At 47.2% G+C, this 19964-nt stretch overlaps 1 protein-coding gene across 11 annotated transcripts in view; it reads left to right on the forward strand.

Annotated features, from left to right (window-relative positions):
* The first annotated feature begins 790 nt into the window (after nucleotides 1-790).
* The window catches only part of PPFIBP1 (PPFIA binding protein 1), a 123405-nt gene continuing 104231 nt past the window's right edge, over nucleotides 791-19964 (forward strand). For 6 of the 11 annotated variants that reach the window (XM_064516416.1, XM_064516419.1, XM_064516425.1 and 3 more), the window contains exon 1: nucleotides 792-1002. The gene's annotated coding sequence lies outside the window, so the exon portion shown is untranslated. Of the gene's footprint in view, nucleotides 1003-19964 lie in introns of all 11 variants that reach the window. The other 5 variants (XM_064516409.1, XM_064516415.1, XM_064516430.1 and 2 more) reach the window with 1 other exon arrangement.

The following is a 19964-nucleotide window of genomic DNA, read 5'->3' on the forward strand; positions in this document are numbered from 1 at the left end:
AGCAGACGGGTGGAGGAAGGGCTGCTCTGTGAGAATATAAAGGGTTGGGTGGACCTGAAACAAAATGCAAACAGTTATCCATGGGGCAGAGCCGCTGAGCCAGACCCCGCGCCTGTCGGCAACACAGCTCCCCGCCTGAACGGAGGATGTAAGCAAGCGCATATTTGGTGGCCTTTCACCACGCGAGAGGGAAACGTGAAAGAAAAGGCTAATCCTGGGGGTCAGATGTGGGGCAACGGATGGATGCAGTGCGTCTCCGCCGCTGATGTCCACTGAACGCTCTGCAATGCGTGTGAAGAAGGCTGGCATCAGGTCCTGATACGGCCCTTCTCACCGTGGCACCTGCCCCTTCCCCGAGCGCCCTCGGCGACACGAGCAGCGCTGCCTGTGTGGGACCCTCTCCCTCTCCCTCTCCCTCTCCCTCTCCCTCTCCCTCTCCCTCTCCCTCTCCCTCTCCCTCTCCTCTCTTCTCCTCTCCCCCCGGAGTGGGATTTTGGGCAGAAAGCCGAGGGCCCAGGCGGGCGCCTGACCCCGACGCGCCAAGTCGGCGGGCGGCAACGCAACCCACCGCCGAGGCCGCGCTCGGCGGGGCGGGAGGCCGGCGGGGCAGCGGGGCAGGACCGAGCGGGGCCGGGCAGAGGACCGCAGAGGACCCGGGGCACCGCGAGGGCCCGCGACGGCCGAGGCCCGCGCTGGCGGGCGGGGCGGGGCGGGGCGGGGCGGGGCCTCGCGGAGTGACTGCCGCGGGGCCCAATCAGGGCGGCGGCGCGGCGCTGCCTCCCTCCCGCCCCGTCGGGGCGGCGCGGCCCCGCGGCGGGCGGTGACGCCAGCGGGCGCCCGGCGCGGCGCGGCGCGGCGCAGCCCGGCGCGGCCCCGCTGGGTCGCGGCCGCCGTGTGCGAGGGCGCGAGAGCGGGCGGGGCCGGGCCGGGCCGGAGCGGAGCGGAGCGGAGCGGCGGCGGCGCGGCGCCGGCAGCGGAGGCGCCGCGGGGCGGCGGGCGCAGGTAAGGGGCGCCGCGGGGCAGGGCGGGGGGGGGCCCCGGCGGCCGCCGCCGCCGCCGCCGCTGCCGCTGCCGCTCCCCGCGCAGCGCCGGACAAAACCCAACTGCAGCAACTTTGCGCCGCGCCCGGCCCCGACGGCTCCCGCCGCGCCGCCCCCGCGGGCGCCGCTGCGGCCCGGCCCGGGTTTCTACCCCCTCGCCGTGCCGCGGGGGGGTCGGCCGCGGTTCGTCCTGGGGGCGGGCGAAATCACGCCCTGGGTTTGCCGCCGGGCCGTTTCGTGCGCTGGGGGTGGAGGGCTGAGTCGAAAGGCTGGGGTTAAGCGCTGCTTTCGCTGCGTCCTCGCTGGAAGGGGGAGCGGGGCTGGGGCGAAGGGAGTCTCCGCGACCAGCTTGTGGCTTTCTGTAAACTTATTTAGGCGCCTGGAACTGGCGCAGCGCTCCGCAAAACTTTGGGGAGAGGCACGCTCCGGTTTAGTCCGTCTTTAGTAGGACGTTTCAGCTCCAAGTGCTGTAAAACTTGGGTTGTGAGTTGTGCCTTGAGCGAACAGATGTGTTTTGCTTTAAGGCCTGGGGTTTGTACATCCTGTAATTATTTCTCTTAGGTCTGTGAGACTTCTAAAAAACTGAAGTAGCTGTGTGAACTCACACCCAGGCTGAGGTGCAGCTGCAGCAGTGAAAAGTTGCTTTATACCTCTGTAGTTATTTCCACGCGGGAAAAGAAAGAAGCTGTGTTGTGGAGCGCTGTGCAGTGGTGTAACAACAGGCATGTGCTCTCCTGCGGGAGCGCAGCGCCGCTGGTTTTGTGCAAAAGCACAGATGAAGTGTTCAGGGCTAGAGCTCGCCTGCGTCTGGAGCCTTCAGAGACTTTGCTGGTTCTTTTTATTTTAGCCCAAGGAAAGATGCTATCGACAGCAAAATGTGTAAGCTCTGGTATGTATCGAAATGGCAGCACGGCTGAGCAATACAAATATCTGCATTCCAAAAACTAAACAAAAATGGGTCACTCAAAGTGAGAATGCTCTTTGTGCTTACGTGATCACATATCTAACAGTAAGATGTTCGGGTGTGCCAAATCCAGATTTATGGTTTCTATTAAAGGTAACAGTCATAGCTTGAGGATTTACGTTTGTGAAGGACAAAAGTGACTTATGATTATAATAAAACCCAGGAATGTACATATCAATAAAACCAGTTTGTTCAGTGAGGCAGTATGGCAAATTGGTTAGAGAGGCATCCCAGTAACCAGGAAAACAAAATCTGTTTAAATTTCTGCTTCTAAATGAAACCAACATTTTCGTCTCTTAACAACTTCTTGTGAGTAGGAAAGCAAGAGCTGAAGTGTCCCCTAGTTTAGCTTCGATGCTGTTCCAGGAGCGTTTGACAACAGGATTTAATATCACTTCCTAGAAAGTTGTATCGTATAGATCAGTTCCTAGAAGCAAAAGGAATTGTTCGGTTTGCCAGGGAAACTGACTGTCAAGGGGTGCCGTGCTCCTCATAATTTAAGATTGGTGCTCCTGTGCCTGGAGTATGACATTGATGTTTCTGTCCTCCCTGTCAGCAGTAGGAGCTCCACATGTTATCTCAGCTGTAGAGCTTGGTCCTTAGGAGCTGGTTCTCTGTCTTAAGCTGCATTGCTCCGGTTTTGGGGCATGCTCCCTTTGAACGAGATGCTGTTAAGTATTCAACAGCTGCTGACCCTCTTAAATGCGATGCTGGCAAGAGCCTGAGTCAAAACACATAGGTCCAGACTCAAGCACTTCCTCAGCTTTGGTGAGTTTTGGCCTGGGTTTTCATGCTGTTTGCTGCCTCAATTCTGGGTTTAATAGTTCTGGTGAAAAATATTTAAGCTGATCTGTCTTGTGTGCATGTGTCTACAGGAGATCCATGCTCCTGAAATATGGGTGAGTACCATTTCTGCTTGTCCCTCAAAATGCAGGGTGGAGCACCTTGAAGTCAGGGATGTCACGTGAGGTGGAAGGCTATGGTGAATGTGATTCTTTTTTTCTCACATGGATTCAAATCCTGGGCAGAAGAGCACGACCGAGTAGTTGGTCTGATCTGTGCTGGAGTAGATAAAGGGTCTGACAAGAATTCTCCATCTCATTACTGTACCACCAAGTTTCCGAGTGGCTCTCTGGTAGAAGACCCTGTGTCCAAACTGTTCCGTTTTCCCTCTTTCTCTTATAATAAAAGCCCAGTTCTGCAGACGATGAGAGGGAACGACATGCAGTGGGAAATCTCCTCTTTGTTTGGCTCCTTAGAGTCAAGTTGTCCTTGGGTGGCACTTTCTGTTGCTGCCGTGTTGGTTGGAGAACAGTGGGCTAGATGGACCTTCAGGCTAAGCCTGTAGGATATTTCTCACACTATTGATTTTAAGTGTTTGTTTTACTTTCCCAGGGAGCTTCTGCAGCTGCTGTTCCTGGGGCTTTTAACTCCTGGGCAGTGCTGTGCTAGAATCTCTCTTGTGGAGACAGTTCGTCACCTTCTTGGACAGCTTGCCCCTACTGTGTAGTAGTAGCTTCAGAGAAGAGACGTCTAACTCGCTTGATGCAAGGCCAGCACACGCTGTGCGTGGCCTCACGTCTGCAGTTTCCAGCTGCTGCTAGGGCCTCGTGAGCCAAGGTGTCGGACTGCTTCTGCTTTGGGCTGCACTGCTAAGGCGGCATAAGACGTGGCAGGAAGCAACCCTGGGTCCTGGTGAAAAGGTCTGTGGAGGGGAAGGGGGAGACTCTGCTTGCCTCCCATGTCTAAGTGAAGATAGGTGTTAATGTTCCTGAAATTACAGCCATTCCCAGGAGATTGAGGTTCCCACGCAATGCTGACAGTCTGTCTTGTCTCATCACGCACTCCTGACACAGAATATGAAGCCTGTTGCCTGCTCAGCAGTCAAGTCTGGATGGTTGGACGCGGCAGGTCTGAGAGCAAGAAACACGGTGTGGTGTAAGATGCACGATACAGCGTTCTTCAGGAGTCTTGTGTCTCTTGAATCCATCCAGCTAGGGCTTCTGCAAGGTTTCTGTCTTTCATAGCTTCAAGGGAAACATTTAATGTTCATGGAAACTGCCTGGGTTCCTTGAAGTAAGAAGTTTGGGCCAAAGAACGTTTAGTCACTTTCTTAACAGTTGTGTGATTGCGTCAAAATACACCTTTGGCTTACTGAGGACAAGAGAGCGTTGCTGCAAACCTGTCTGAATAACTGACTGGTTTCCTTTGTCGTGCTATGTGTTATCTGTGAAGATGGGGGAGCACTGAGAGGCGACTTGACCATAAATCTGATAGAGACAGTCCAAAAATGAATCTCTGACTCTGGACCTGGGGTAAGAGGAGTGCAAGAAAATAACTGCCTATGACTGAGGAGTCCACAGTTTTGTTTGGAGTAGTTTTCAGTAGAAATAGTCATAGCCCACGTTTTGGGCAGGATATGGGGAGATAACTGAGCATCCTGGAAGTTCTTGTGGTGTTAGATGTGGCTGGCAAAGCTCCCTTCGCACTGCTGAATCTCCTTGCTTTTTGTGAAGAAGGTCCCTGCAACCTGTGCCTCAGCTCATAAATGGTGGTATGTGAGTTAGCAAGTTGGTATACCTGAGACTGCTTCTTCTCATACTTCCCTAGTTATTTTCAGGCTGCAAAGTAAAACTCGAGCGATGTTGCTGCTTTAAAGCTGTGCAATTACAATCTGACCTCTTTCTGTCTGACCTAGCCAAATCTGTAATTTTATAAATGCTGAGAATAAGTTTATTAGAAGATTCAGACTGATTTTGCTGTGATCACTCTTTCTGTGTGGATCTCTTGTGTACACACCCGGTTGTGTACTAAGAATAAATAAAACCACTGAGTATCTTCCTATATTTAGGCTGAATGGTGACCACCCCCCCACCCCATTTGTAACTGTGAGATCCCATTAGTCATTTTGTTAGCGACTTTGCTCGTGGATCCAGTAAACTACATTGCGTTGCCTCATATTTATTAGTGGTAAGGACTTATTATCCAGACATTTAGCACAGTATGGCTGATCTACTATAGATTCACACCCTCTCTTTCCCTGCTGTGATTTGCTTGTGTGCCCAGGCTCTACCTGGACTGTTGCAATGTCTTGGTAATAGAAATACTGTGTCTAGTTCTCCTTTGTCAGTCTCTGTAGTTGTGTTAACTTTTCTGGCTTCAGTGGGACTGGGGGATCAGCCTTCCCTGTGTCTTGGTAGGAAAATGGGTATTATGGCTGAAACATTCGCTGCTAAACAGATGATCTGTGAACAGAGAGATTGCCACCTAAAGACAACTTCAGAAATCAATGAAGTGTACTGCTTGCATAGCTCTTTGAAGACGACACATTTACCAACGTTAATCTTTGCAGTCTAATTTAGGAGGGGCTGCATGTTATTTCTGAGAGATTACATCTGCTGCCCAACATTTGGAAAAGTCAGCATTCAATCCAGAATTAGAGCTTGGTCTTTCTTATGGAGGACAGCATTTCTCTTGCCGTTGGGTTATCTGCAGTTGTTGCATGTCTCTAAGTTTAGACGAGTGAGAGTTTGAAAGAGGATTATGCTAAATTGTAACAATTATCTCAGTCGGATGTTTCCTTTGGATCTCCTTGTTCTGAAAAAAGCGCCTAGCAAGGCTGTTCAGCTGTGAACGCACCTCAAGGTGCAGTGAATAAAGCATCTGTTTTCTGTTTTTCACCTCTCTCTTACAAATTAACTTGTATTTTGGCTCAGCTCAGGCCAAGGATAGAGGCTGTCTGTTATTTATCTAGTAGTGTGCGCTGCCAGGATAGTGCTTTATTTTTGATAAAGGTTGAATTTTTCCATTAATAATTCAGTCGTCACACTAGATTTGCAGTTGCTTGCCCACGATGTGTATTGCCTCTGATATGGGCATATACGATTTCCTGAAATCTTTAGCTTCTGGAGCATTTTGTTCCTCTGTGACTTCTGTTGTACCAGAGGAAAGTGCGGTGGGTTAGAAGCTTTATGTTTTTTCCAATGGCTGCGCTTCTGTTTCTGTCAGAAGGCCAAGATAAACCAATTATGTAAAAGAGCTGATTTCTTTCCTCAGTGAAAATATATCTAGATACAGGTCTTGAAACCAGTTGTAGCTATAGCCTTTCTTCTTGCTGCCTCCCTCTTGGTCATCCCCTTCTGTAATAGGGGAGGGAGGAGGAGGCCTTGGGAAGGGTTTAGGCTGTGCGGTGTGGCCTCTCAAAGCTTGCAGAGGCCCCGCAGGCGTTTGCTGGGGTGGGAGTCCTGTGCTGGCTTGTTAGGGAGTGCTGGGCCCCTCTGGGCCGAGAGAGCTAGTGCTTCATCAGGGCTCTCTTCGTTAGCAGTAGCGGGGGCCTGCTGCTGTTCATCTTCTCCCCCTCATTCCTTGCCTGCTCTATCTTTTCCTGCAAATCATCCCAGGGGCACTGGGAACGGCCCCTGTTGAAGACCAGAAATGTTCTCCTGTTTCTTCAAAAGCATGGAGCAAGTGGCAGTTCTTGCTAAAACCACTGGGAGGTACAGGAACTGGATTTTCCCTGTATCACGTGAGAATACTTAGGTGATCATTTGTCTGGCATTGGACAGGGGATTGGTGTCCCAGCCTGTTAAAGCAGGCACGCTTGCTTTCCCATTTGTTGTTGTGTATCGTTGAGCAGTACTGGTTGAGTCGAAGAGTTGGGGCCAAAAGTCATTTAAGGAGGCTCTGTCTCGAGGCATTCAAGGCAAGATAAAAATAACAAGAAGTGTAAATTTGAGCATCCGTTTGCATGCAACCTGATGATAATCACACTTCCAGTAGGCACAGTCTTGTAACTCTTGCATGAATAAAATCACATTGATTTCACTGAATGCCACCTGTGAACAAAGGCTTCAAGAGCAAGTACATAGATGCAAAAGTAGATTTGGACTTGCATCTTTAAAGCCTTTTTGCTAAATCTTAGTGGAGAACTTAAGGCTGAGACTTAAGCCAGCTATTATAGCGTCTGAACTCTTTGCATGGTCAAAGACAGCAACCTAATTTTGTCTCAGTTTGCTTTCAAATGTGCTGATTTATGACTAGTAGTTATCATATTTTCAAAGAGTTCTTATGACACCAAGTATTGCTGATTTGGCAGAACAACTTTATTTGCTTCCTCTGCAACAGATGTGGCAAAATAAGAGACATTAAGAGAGAGAGAAATTGGGAACGATTAAATGGATGATGAGGTTTTAGGAGGCTTATTTTGCTTGCCTCTAGTTAATGATTTGGCCTTAAATGTCTTTTCTTGGAGTGGTCAGTTCTGAAGTAAAAACCTGGGGAAATGGTATAGGTTCTTTTCAAAATACGAAGGCAGACTGTAACCCCAAAAGTTCATATATACTGCAGTGACTCTGAAGGGAGATATAATGTGTGCAATTTTTAAATTATTAACAGAAAGATAGCTTTAATACTGTAAACAATAACAACAGACAAAAGCAGCTCCCCCAAGCAAGCCCCCAGTCTCCTCATTTACAAATCTTTCCCCTGTAGTCATCTCTTATGAATGATGGAATCAAGAAAACGCATGCATTTACCAAGTTAGCAGCAGTTAGTGAGTGTGAGGATGGGTGGTACCTTGTGTCAGTCCTGGGGCAGCTTTGCACACAGCTGTCCATCCACTCTGTGCAGTGGTCACAGTCATGGGAATCTAATTCTCTCCTGGTTACATGGTTTGACTGTTCTTGGGCTGAGAGATTTAATCTAGCACAGTGCTAGTAGAAGGGCGTTTCAGGCCAAGTTCCAAAATTCACAGAGAAGGTCCTTAATTATTTCCAGTATGTCTTTTCCTTCTGTAAAGAGGAGTCATTTGGTGAGTGAATCAGGGGGTGTTTTGTTGGCTTTTGCCTCTCTCAAAACAGAATTTAGCTGTTGTCTATTCCTGGAGCACTAAGGCACAGTTAAGATCTGCGGGCACATTTGCGCTCAAAGCGGTGACGGAGCCATGCCTCATGGGCTCTGTGCTGTTCATCAGGGGAGATTTTTTGTGGCTTGTGGCCTCCTGCTGGCTACTTGCTTTCCTGGAGACCTCTCAGATAGAGGGGAGAAGGGCATTTACTACACGCACAGTAGTTGATTTGAGCTTTTTGCAGTAAATCAGTCACTTTGAGAATGGGCTGGATTTACTGAATGTGCTTAGCTCATGTGTTATATGCAGTTGGGTGGCTTTCTGTAGCATGGGTCTTGGTTGGAGCAGAATCTCATTTTTGATTACTTTACCTCCAAAGTTCAGGGAACTTCAAGTCCATTCAAAGGATCCAGACTAATCCACAAAGTCTAGATAGGTGCTTTACCGAAGTCTGGACTTGATATCTTTTCTCTAATGTGTATATACACATTAGCTATAGCCATATATGAGATCCAGGGAGAAATATAAACTTTGAAAAACATGTGGAACATGCAAGCACTGTTGAAAGAGGTTAGGTATTTAAAGTGGCCCAGATCATAGGGAATATAAGGGATAGTGGAAGAACATCCAGGCTCTTTGGAGGCTGGTCTCTGTGTTTTCAGAAGTCATGGAATCAGCATGTGAAGGCATCTGTAGGATCAAATTAAGGTTTGGTGGGGTTTGAGGCTAATGAACAACAAGTGATCTTGATTGTAAAAAAAGCACTGAACTGCTGCTGTGTTTCCAAAAACAGTTAACATCCAACATGGTTGTAGCACGTGCACTTGTGGTTTAAGGTTCTGTAGAGTTTAATAAGGACAAAGACGATGTGGATTTGGAGAAATGACTCTTGCCATATCAAGAGTGCTAGAATTCTGTTTTTCTTTAGTATCAAGTCAGATATTCTGCTTATATGAAAAAGTCCTGCAGAGATAAAGTGCTGGCAAGGAGAAGGAGCACATAGCCCATTGAGATCTTCTCAGTTCAGGTGTGGATGAATACTCATAGATGTCAGTCATGCACACAGGCTTGCCTTGGTTTACCTGATTTTGGAAACTTATAGATCTGAAGTGTCTTCTGTACCACCCTAGCTTTAGGTTTATAAACTTGCACTAAGATGTAGCATGGGCTTATCCTTACCAATCGCAGAGGAGTGTTGGGAGCAAGCCTGGTAGGGAGCATGTTGCCCCAGAGAGCTGCTCTGGACAGGGTTTTGGAGTGAAGCAAGGGGCTGGGGCATGGATGGAGCAGGCTGTGGTTGTGTGGCATGACGTGTAGGAGCAGGGAGTGTCTGTCGCTGCTGGGACCACTGATTTCTCTCATCCAAATGCCTGAGCTGAAAAAACGCTGTTAGGGCAAGAGGGTGATGGTCTGGTATCTCTACTCCCTCTGCTGCTTAGCTGGAGCCATTTGCTTTCTCCCCAGACTAAAAGCATCTCTGATAGGCTTTTGTTATGTGGAATTAGAGAAAAGGTACATTGAGTTTCTTTTTTAAGAACAAGACAAAAAATCCATCCTCCTTAAAAAACTGATGCACAGAAAATACAATGCGCGCTGTACCATAGTTGACGAGTGCTTTGTACCTCCTGGGGACTGCTCTGTGCTGCAAGGGGGGAGCACCTTCCTGGCACAGCTGGGAGGCTGAAATAGCCATCCTTGGTGACTCCTCTCAAGAGCTGAGTTCAAATTGCTGTTCTCCTGGGTCGTGGGGTCCTCTCTTAGTCAAGGGGCAGACCACTGGACTGTTAAGGGATAGATGTGTAGACTGAAAATATAGAAATATTTCAGGAGAACTGTGCAGTACAGACAGTTTCACCCAGTTAGTGGCTTGCATATAAAGGGAGGGGTACAAAAATACGGTGGAGCAACTGAAGCACACAGTGTCTGTGATTCCTGTCGGCTGCTGTACAGGTTGTGAGGGAAAAGATCTGCTTGAGAGAGAGAGGTGTGTTGAGTAGCTAATCTCCAGGATAGGCATATGATAGCTAGATGGCTCCTGATGGGTTCAGATTCTAGCTTTGTTATAGTATATCCTTTCCTGCTGTCAAAACAGCATTAAACAAAGGGACAATTTCTTGTATTCTTAATTAAAATCTCTGTGGGCAGTTGGTTTTGGTTCTGAGCAGAGACCTGAAAAGGCTTGTCAGTTGAATCTTAGAGCCCTCCGGTATTTCCTTTTCACTTAACTGAGGTTCGTTCAACTTGTCAAAGCACTTCTAATTTGTTTTGTTTTTAAAGGAAACATCAGGAAAGGTTCAGAAATGCATATTTATGTTTCTTGGCTCTGCTTAGATTGGCTCTGAGACCTTGATTTTCTTATTTCAGTAGAGGAGATTTTCTTGTCTTAGGCTGGCATTTTTTTCCTATACTTGATTTTTTTCCTTCAAAAAGAGCATATAGTTTCATACCTTGGTCTACACCTTTCTTAAATGTAAAACCTGTAATTAACAGGTCTTAACTGAAAGTATCCTCTAGAAGGTTTCGTAACTCATCCTGCGGCACGCTGGGCAGGACCATGAGCGTCTCTGACAGTTCTGGTACAGAAATGCATTTTTCAGGATATCCTCAAGTCATGCAATACCCTCAGGAATTTGGACACCACAGGGAAGGGCGTCCCTCTTCCCGCTGTCTTGTGCTTGGGAGAGCTGGAGCCTGTTTCGATGGAGGCTGATAACGCCCACTGCAGACGGACGTGTCCACGCAGCGGTGGGTAACGCTGCGGCCAGGGCAGTTGTGGCATGGGCCCGTGTGGCTGTTCCTGGTAGCGGTGGTCTGGGTGCTGCCTAGGGCCAAGGCTGCCACCCCAGCACGTGGTGGCAGCCTATGCTCTGCAGGCTTTGGTGACGCTCCTCCGCCAGCTTCTTGGGGAGCTTGGGAGTGATTAATCCTTTCTCCCTTCCTAGCCTTCATGCAAATTAATGAAATAGTACTGATGACGCAGTTCTGCAGACGGATGGGTATTACATGAAAAGAGCAGTAATAAACATGTTGTCAGCGCAAATGCTTCTGCAGCAATGTCTTGCTTGTTGTCCTGTTTGCAGCGTAGCTGGCTTTGCTAGAGTGTCCTTTCAGTGAGCAGCCATGAGAAGCAAAACGCAACCTGGAGATAAGAGCATTGTAATTTGTTTTCAGGGTGGTGCTAGTAAACTTCCCGTAACTTGGCCACAGAGATAATTCTGCAGGTTCTGGCTCCATTGTTGTGACTGGGTCTGAGGTGAATTTAAAAAAATATTTTGGTAGAACAGGCTTTCCTTTCTGTTTTATCCAAAGGAAAAAGTCTGCTACCAGCCTGATATGTTGTTCTCATTACTGAGAGAGTTTCTGAGTGGGATCTCAATCTGCAGTTATTTGCATGTCCTTATCTGTGTGACACAGTATTTTCCAGGTCGGTATCTTTGGTTTCAGAATTGCTTGTCACAATGTGCGATTTTAAATCCACGTACACAGAAGTTTTTGATCATAAAGACATCAGTGTGATGAAAGGGATTTCTCTCAGGGTTATTTTGGACATCATGATGGACTTGGTCACTGAGGCCAGCGTTTTGCTTGTCTTATAAAACTAACTATTGAGCTCCTGTTGGAAAGAAGGGTTAAGTGCTGAGTTGTTCAAGTAGTCATCTGTCATTGGGGTGTAATGCACAGGGAAGGTAGAAGAGACTTGAGGAGGAACCCCCCTGGGGATGAGATTTCCAGATGAACTGTTTGGAGGGAGTGGGGGACATCTTTGAGCCCTGAGTGGTGATTGCCCATATTGATTGAGTGATCGAAGACTTTCTGTAATAAAAGCAGTTTTGCGCATTCTCAAACGTAGTAGCCCCACCTTCTTCCCTCCATTTACTGCTTGTCTTCAGGCTTTACAAAATACATTCAAAGTGAGGTTGGAAGCTGGAGCCCTGCTTTGCCCCGCTTGTTGCAGCAATGTTGCAGGGATGGATTCCCACCATGGCTCTAGAGAGGCCTTTGGAGATCACCTCCTTTAGTACAGGGTGATGGTAGTGGCAGCTGGAGAGATTTTTCCTTTTTGACCTGGTTAGGAGGCTATCTGTCAGTTGCCTGCATGTTATATATGGTGTTTATTTACCTTCTTATTTCTTATTTGGCAGAAGTACTAAAGCAGCATGTGGAGTTCAAGGCTACCTCGTGCAAGGAGCCTTCATGCTGCTGTTTCTGTCTGAAATCTGTTACAGTGTTCTTCAACTTGTTGCACTCAAACCTTGTGATACTTAAAACTACCCCCTTCCTTTTCTGCTTCTTCAAGGAATTTTACAAATAAATCACTAGCTGGCTAGTTATGACAGCAGGAAAAAAAAAAAAGGCTTTCATGTCTCCATAGCTACATGAAAAGTACTTACTAAATGCCAGTGGAAGAGAGAATGCCCTACAATTACACCATACATTCCTTGCGTGAGGACTGGAAATTGTTTGCATTGGTTCAGTAACTGTTGCAGGCTTGTCTAGTGAGAAGTGTTTGTTTAGTGCAATAAATTTTTGTTCTTTTAACCCTGTGAAGCTGAAAAGGTATTGTTTTAAATGGGGAACTAACTGACCTGAACTCCTGGTAGATGAACTGATTCTGAATTTACCAGCTTAATCCAGCTTGCTTTATCTCATATTTTATGTTACATTTGAAAAGAGAGAGCTTGGGCATATTAGCTGGGATAAAACTACAAACTGATTGAATTATTCTTGTTTGAACAGTTCCCAGCATGTGAGCCCTTGCTGGTTGACTTGTGCGTAATCTGTAGCTTGAGTTAGACTGTCAGAGCTGCTGCGATTGAGGTGAAAGTAAATAATTTCCAACTGGAAATCTTGCCTTTGATATAAATGACAAGATAATTTATTCATTAATCAGTGAAAATATCTTGGAGATATGAGCAAAAATTGAGACAAGGGTATTTTTTGAATTTCTCACAATAAATGCCTGGGCCTGTTTTGTTTCTGGCAGGAGAAGCCATTTGATGTGCTGTCCTGCACTGTCCTGAACAGTCACTTTGCTCCTGGTGAAATACAGTACTGGTATGAAAATGCCGTTGTCAAAACATATGTGAAGACAAACTTTGCGTGTATTTGTGCCTTATGCTGTTCCATTCGCTTCGGGGCTTTGCATAAAAATAACAGGCTGCAGAGTTGGGCCTGCTACATTTATGCAAGGCTGTCTTACCATCAGGCATCTGTAAATGCAAAAACAGTTGAAACAAGTTAATGTTTCTGTAGGGGCTTGCTTTGATATGCTGATTTATCGCAGCCACCCCCTTTGGAGGGGAGGGACTGGATGGGCAGGGAAACAACAACACATGTGGCAATAGTTTAGGATCAGCTACCCAGTCATTTAGGACAGTGTATCCAGCTGGACTGCTGATGCTGAACTGGAATTTGGCTGTGACATTGCAGTTAATTCCTGTTCTTATGAAATGTGCTATATCATCTTTCTATGACTGCCTGGCCTGGCTTTACTGTTGCATGCACTGAGGAACAACATCTCCATTCCTTAAATTGGGCTCTGTTCATGTGGCTCTCATAGCATGTGTGTTTAGGACCAAATTGGAGTGACTGTCTAGGAGTTTTTGTGTTAAAAAGAAGAAAAGTATCCAGCATGTCCTGATGCCCTGCCACCTTTCCTCTGAGCCTCGTTGCATTTGCTGTCCCTTTTGCCCAAAGGCATTGGGACCATTTTTGGACAGGCTGTTACTTGCTATAAATGTAAAGATCAGAACCTGGTTCTCCAGTTTATAACAGCAGGGTGAGATATAACAACATGGTGGATGAAATACCTGTTAAAGGCCATGAAAGCCCTGCTTTTGGTGCTGGTGGGACCTGAACATCGCTTTGTCTAAACTGCCATTGTTTCTGGAAAGAGAGAGAAAGACTGATATGGGATTGCTGTAAGAAAACAGGGATGGAGACCAAGTGATGGCCCGAGTGAAGATATCTTTGCTGTTGTCATCTTTGTTGAGATTAGCCCATCTCCTGGGATGGATAAGGCATAGTGGGGTCTGGGTGGGTAGGAGTGGGGACCGGGCAGAGCTGGCAGGGTAGGGACTGGCTAGCTGGGTTATGAGAGCTCCTTCAGAGCCAGGTGTGGCACAACAGGCTGCAGGAAATAGAAATCAGAAGGTTGATGATATAATAGCACAGTCCAAAATACTGTCTTGTTGTGTGTGACTTGTGGGAAGAAGAGTCCTGCCATGCCTTACAGTTTTCTAAAAGGATGTGAGAATTACTGTACCTTTATGAAAGCTTGATATTGTAAGGAGACTGAGATTGAAGTATCCAGCTGAATTACAGCTTGACTTAAAACTAACAAAAAAAACCCTGCAAGCCTGTGAAGTTTTGGCTCAGACCTGCTCAGCTGGCTGGTTCCCCCACGCTGTCCCCTGCCACGGCAGCTGTCAGTCTTGCAAGCTTGCAGCCCTGGACCCTGCGTGCTCTGCCCTGCCTGCCTGTCAGGCAGCTATGCCGCTTCGGAGAGCCGGAGAGAGGAAGGGGCACCTTAGCAGCCAAAGGGTGTGCGACCCTTGGATGTGTCCACGCAGACGTGAGCTCTGTTGGAAGTCATGCTCCGTAGCTGCATTGTACCCTGTTAGGTGACCTATTGCCTGCTGAGCGATGCAGCGTACACCCCTGCCTTGTGTACCGTGGCATGCAGTCTCCTGTGGGGGCACAAGGAAAATGAGAGAACTGTAATTTATGCAGAGTCCTTTCTTTAATCCTTCTTGTCTAACTTGCACCGTAAAACTTTTGAGGCAGAGACTTTGTCTTCCTTATCTAAAGCCCGGTGCTTGGATTTCGTTGATGTTTATACAGAAACACTCGGGCAGCCAGAGGTTCTCCAGATTCTGATGGAAGCCATGCATGAAATGAGCCCAAACTGGGTTACACGTTCCATGATAAATAGGAGATTGTAGCGCAGAATCCAACGTGTTGCGTAGCTTAACCTATGAAAAATGAAACACAAATCCTTCTCTAGTTGGCTGGGTCTATATTAGTGTTGACAAAGTTTTGAGACAAGCCAGTACTCCGAGTTCACTGTGTAGGCGTTTGCAAGACAGGAGGTTCTCTGAACTGATTTATGGGAGAGGACTATGGGTACAGGGAGGCAGAGCGGTGCCGAAGATTAAATAGCTAAACAAAACATGGGCCTGCTCAGCATGCATTTGGGGTTATGGACTTGCACACTCCTCCCTATAAATGAGGGAGAGGTCAGTTTTTGTGCCCCGCTAATACGGGCCAGATTGCAGCTGGTTAGCCTATATGACAGGATTTTGCATGTCTCTCTGGTATGCATGCTTCCTCCTCGTGCTCAACGATAGAGTGTGCGGTAGGAATATGGAAAGTAGGGGGAAAAAATGTGGTCGGGCCAGTCTTGGAGCAGGCAGGAGACAGCCTGGTTCTGGTTACAGAACCTCCTATGATGATCAGGGAAAGCTGAAGGTCGGTTAGCGGCTGCACAGCCAACGGAGAGCTCGGCTGTGTCGGCAAGGCAGGAAAACTTGCTCTGGGGGAAGCTGGTTGTGGGGCTAATCCCTTTTGCCCAGTGCTGGGGAGCGGATGAGGGTGTGCTGGACTTCCCAGCAACGATGGCATCGGGCAGCCTCAGAGACCAGTGTTATTTCCCCTGGGTCAAGTTCAAGCCAGCCAACAGGGCGCGCGGACCTTTGCTGGCTGCAGTGGGCAAATTTCTGCGGAGGTTTTTAGGCACTGTGAAGAACTGAAAGTGTATAAACAAAACGTGTGTGCTCTTGAAGGTGCGTCGGGGGCAAAGAGCAGTGGGGACAAGAGATGGACTGGGGTAATTTTACAGTCCGGTTTACTCTGGGCTTAAACAGTCAGACAGCGCGTTGCTCTAGAGGGTTTACAGCACCATCTGCTACTCGCAGGAGCAGAGCCCCAAGGCCTGGGAGGCGGAAGGCATGGCTGCTGCGCAGGAGTCGCAGGCCGTAGGTCAGCATGGGAATGCAGAAGTTTTCTGCGTAAAAGCGGCGCTTTGCAGTCATGTTTTGCATGTAAGGAAATTGTCTTGATCGGGTGGATGTAAATGAATTTGCCGCCTCTCTGCAGATTGGTGATGGCTGAGGAGAAGCAGTTTCTGAGTGAAATGCTGATGCTTAGCTGTGATCGTGTGCAATGATAATACCCATATTTGAGGAAAAGAATAATTCTGTATTATGTTGCTTGAATCATGCATGTTTGCTTTTTTCCCCCCTTCCTCCAAGCAGATGACTTGGGAATAAAGGACTGAGGAAATGCTTCCGATGGGGAGCAGGGAACTTTCTAGCTCTCGGCCCCATGCACTTGTGGGTCTCTCCTCCCCTTCGCTGTGTGTTTAGCATATGAGCATATTAACTACTTATGTTTAGATCTCCAGAGAAGAGGCTTCCTCTCAAGACTTCCTATTGTAACTCACATCTGTGATGCTGCATGCGGATACCATCTGTCAGACCGCACTATATGCAATGATTCATGTTGTCCAGCTGAGTATGTGCAGAGGGGGAGAGATGTCATTTTGGCATCTGACAACGTACAGAAATAGTCCATGAACTGGGGAGCAAAAGCAGTTGTCTCAAAAATCTCACTTGATGCATCTTTCTCTTTTTTTCCCCCTTAAGGAGTGTTTGTTCAGAACAGACTCTTTAAGTTTTTAGAGAAAAGCTGGTTGTACCCATGACTCAGATGCTGTTGCGGATGCCTGGACAGGGCCAGAGCCTGAGGTCTGTTTTTAACTCCACCGCTCTTTTCCTCCGAGGCCTGGATACGTTGCCTCACTCATTTTCTCTGCTTTCCTGTTGTCCGGCCTTTTGTCCGTCTTTCCTCTTCTGGATCCCACGCTCCTCTAGCGCTGTGCATCTGGCTGTGTAGTGTCCAGAGACCTCGCGGTGTGCCCGTGCAAGCGGAGCGGGAGCGCTGTTTCTGCAGGGAGGCACCAGGGAGCCGAGCGGTGCGTAGGGAGCAGAGAGCTGGGGCCGTCACAGCAGGGTCGGTACGTCAGGGCTCTGGCTGCGCTGCTCGCAGAAGCACTGCTTTCCTGTGGTTTGGACTGCTGCCCCTGGCTGTTTTTTTCTGTTTTCTGTACGGGCATCTGCTCGTGTGCACGTAGCAGCCTTTCTTCTTTGGCTTCTTTGTTGTACTGAGTTGCCCTGATGTTGTCTTAGTTTCTCTGCATCTTTTCCCTCTAGTGCGAGTCCTCTGAGGGGAGTTGTACAGGGGAGTTTCTTCCAGGACCGCATGCAACTTTTCGGGAGCAGGAACTGTTCCCTTTGCAAGACTGGGGCCTCTGGCAGTTCAGAGCTGGCTTCATTTTAGAAAAACAGAATAAAGCAGATCAGTATTAACTTGCCTTCACAGAGTTGATCCTGGCTGCAGCTCGGTTGGATTACGTTAGCTGGTACCCAGAGATTTCTAGATTTTAAGATTGCGAAGCAACTTAGCCTGTGAACAGAATGAGCAGTTGCCTGGCTGTGCTCATGTAATTGTTTGCTGTTCATTGACTGCATAGCTAGAATAGTAAATGGTGGTGTTAAATTTCTGGACAAGGCTTTGGACAAGATCTTTCTTCAAAACACTTGATAAACCACCTACTACAATGCAGAATGCTGGTCTGTCCTTTTGCAAATTGAGTTGTCGGAGAGCGCTTGTGATGCTTTGTGTTAATTTAATTTTTTTTAGAAGGCAGAAGCTAGATGACTCGAGCAATGCAGACACTTAATCCAGGTAGGAGCAAAATTTCATTATGTATGCATATGGAATACTTTAAGTATACCTAAAAGTTTCCAGTGGCATCATGTGCAGGGAGGAAGTATAAAAAATTTTTTAAAACCCCAACAAATACATGTGTGTATGTGTGTGTCTCTCTTTTCTCTCTCTCTCTCTTTTTTTTTTTTTTGTTAGAAAGCATTTAGATGACGGGGAGTTGAATAATGGAAAACAGTCAAAGCAAGAATGGAGAAAGTGTCAACTTAGTATCTCAGCAGGGTGTTGGAGAAGGGGGTTCTTTAAGTCTTTTAAATGAGTTTAAAACGGTGTTCCAGACAACTTGTGAGCAGTAAAGATTCAGTGGTGTTTTCGTGATCATAAGGGCCGTTATCTGGCAAAATTCAGGCAAAATGCCTGCTTGCCCTTGACAAGTGTAATATTACCTCCCATTCCTGGTCCCCAGGAGCAGCGGCAACTTCATCCCCCTTTCCTCTTGTGAACACTCTTCAGGACTCAGTTGAACTCTTAGCCGCCTTGCCAACTTATATTAAGCTTGATGCTGGCTCCTGCTGATACAGACACGATGAAGGGCTTATGTGCCTGAAATACTGAAGAGTGCTCTTGCCACCCCTTCCTCTGTTGACAGGCCTAAGAGAAGAGTTTGTGGGGAGAGGTGGTCTCCAGCTTTACATCTTGGTAGAGCTGACTCCTCTCAAATTCGTCCAGCTCAAGCGAGCTTGGGCGTGCTTTGAAAGTGCTGCTCTGGATAGCTGTATCAGCACTTGCAGCATACCTTGGGATTTGAATGCTATTAAAAAAAAAAAAAAAGTTTGATTGCTTTCTGTATCTGTCCACGGGATGCAAGGCTGGTGCTGTCTGTGCATATGGCTGGGGGGAAAACTGGAGGACTTAGGGCTACCTGAGTGTTGCCTGCTTACACTAGTGCTTAGGTGTTACTGAAATGTGCTTGATCAAACTTTAGCCTCTGTCCCCTGCCAACTCAAGTTAAAAGCACTATGCTCAAATTAAAGGTTTATTGCATGCAGATAGGAGGTCAAGTTAGGGGCAGCACTTGAGTTATTTTTCAATGCAGACAAGTTCTCTGCTAATTAGTCTGTTTATCTAAATCCTGCAGCAGTTTAGCATTTTTATTCTGTCCTATATCCTCCCCTCCTGCTGCATGCTGTTCAAACAGTCTGTCTTGTTTCAGAAGTGGCTGCTTATTAATAACACATCAAGCGACGTTCCTCAGGCTGTGTGTGTATTGTAAAATGCACTGTGTGTGTAGCTTTCTGCGTCATGGCCTAGTGTTTCTATGGAAGAGCATGCTAACGCACTATAGTTTATCATGAACTGAATTTGAGATATCCAGCATTACTGTTTGAGGCTGTGAGTGAGTGAGGATGGGCATGTGTGTTATCTGTTTAGTATGAGCTGTATGTTGTGATAGTGCTTTTCTCTCCCTCTTGTTGCTGCCCCAGACTCTTTGCTATGAAGCAATAGTGCATCTGTGTTACCATATAAAGGTTTGAGCATATGCTGTTTTAGAGACAGACTGTTCTGTAAATCAGCATCTTTTCGCTCCCGTGCCATCAGAAAGGACTTTCTCGCAGTATCTTTCAGTATATCTGTATGCCCCAGCGTAATACACTGCAGAGTTTAGTGCCCTGCTCCCGCAGTGTGGGTGTAGTAAAGTATTCCGGCTCGATGGCCTTCTTAGAGTTTTTTCAAACTTAATGTTACAGGTCAGAGGAAGTACAACTGCATTGCTTGGTGCTTCCTAAAGTATTTGAAAAGAGCTCTTGGGAATGCGGGCTCTCAATGCTCTTTTTCTTTTTCTGTCCTGTCTACAAAAAATCTTGGCTTCTTGTTCACTTTTTTTCCCCCTTGTTAACAAAGACTAGGAAAACAATGGTTTCTTTTTTTTGAATTGAGTTTGCTGCAGTATCTTGTAGGACAAATAAATCTTTTGCTTTTTCCTGGCATAAAAATACCTTTCATTTGAGGGAAACCATAAATCTGAAATAGAGTAAATTATAGTTCGACCTTTATTAGGTAGGGAAATAGTGATGTAATGACATGGCTACTGAGAGGACCAGTGAGACAAACTGTACTGACTTGAGGCCTTTTATTTGTCGTTTTCCTGGCTGTGCTTTCCGAAAGGTCCTGCGCTTTGCCAAATTACAGTTCTCAGCTGTTGCAGCTGTAGCACTGGATGGAGCTTTAAGTTTGTGTTTATGTAGATACTCATCCAGATGATCAGTTCCATCAAGTTTGTGCCTAGCAAAGCCGAAGAGATGACTGGCCAGGGGTGTAGTACAGCTCCCTGTTTCTGTGTCCAGCTCTGAGCAATTTTAACCTGCGTGAGCTGGCAGCCGCTCGCGTG

This window comes from Dromaius novaehollandiae, chromosome 1 (assembly GCF_036370855.1).
Source record: "Dromaius novaehollandiae isolate bDroNov1 chromosome 1, bDroNov1.hap1, whole genome shotgun sequence".
Classification (NCBI taxonomy): domain Eukaryota; kingdom Metazoa; phylum Chordata; class Aves; order Casuariiformes; family Dromaiidae; genus Dromaius; species Dromaius novaehollandiae.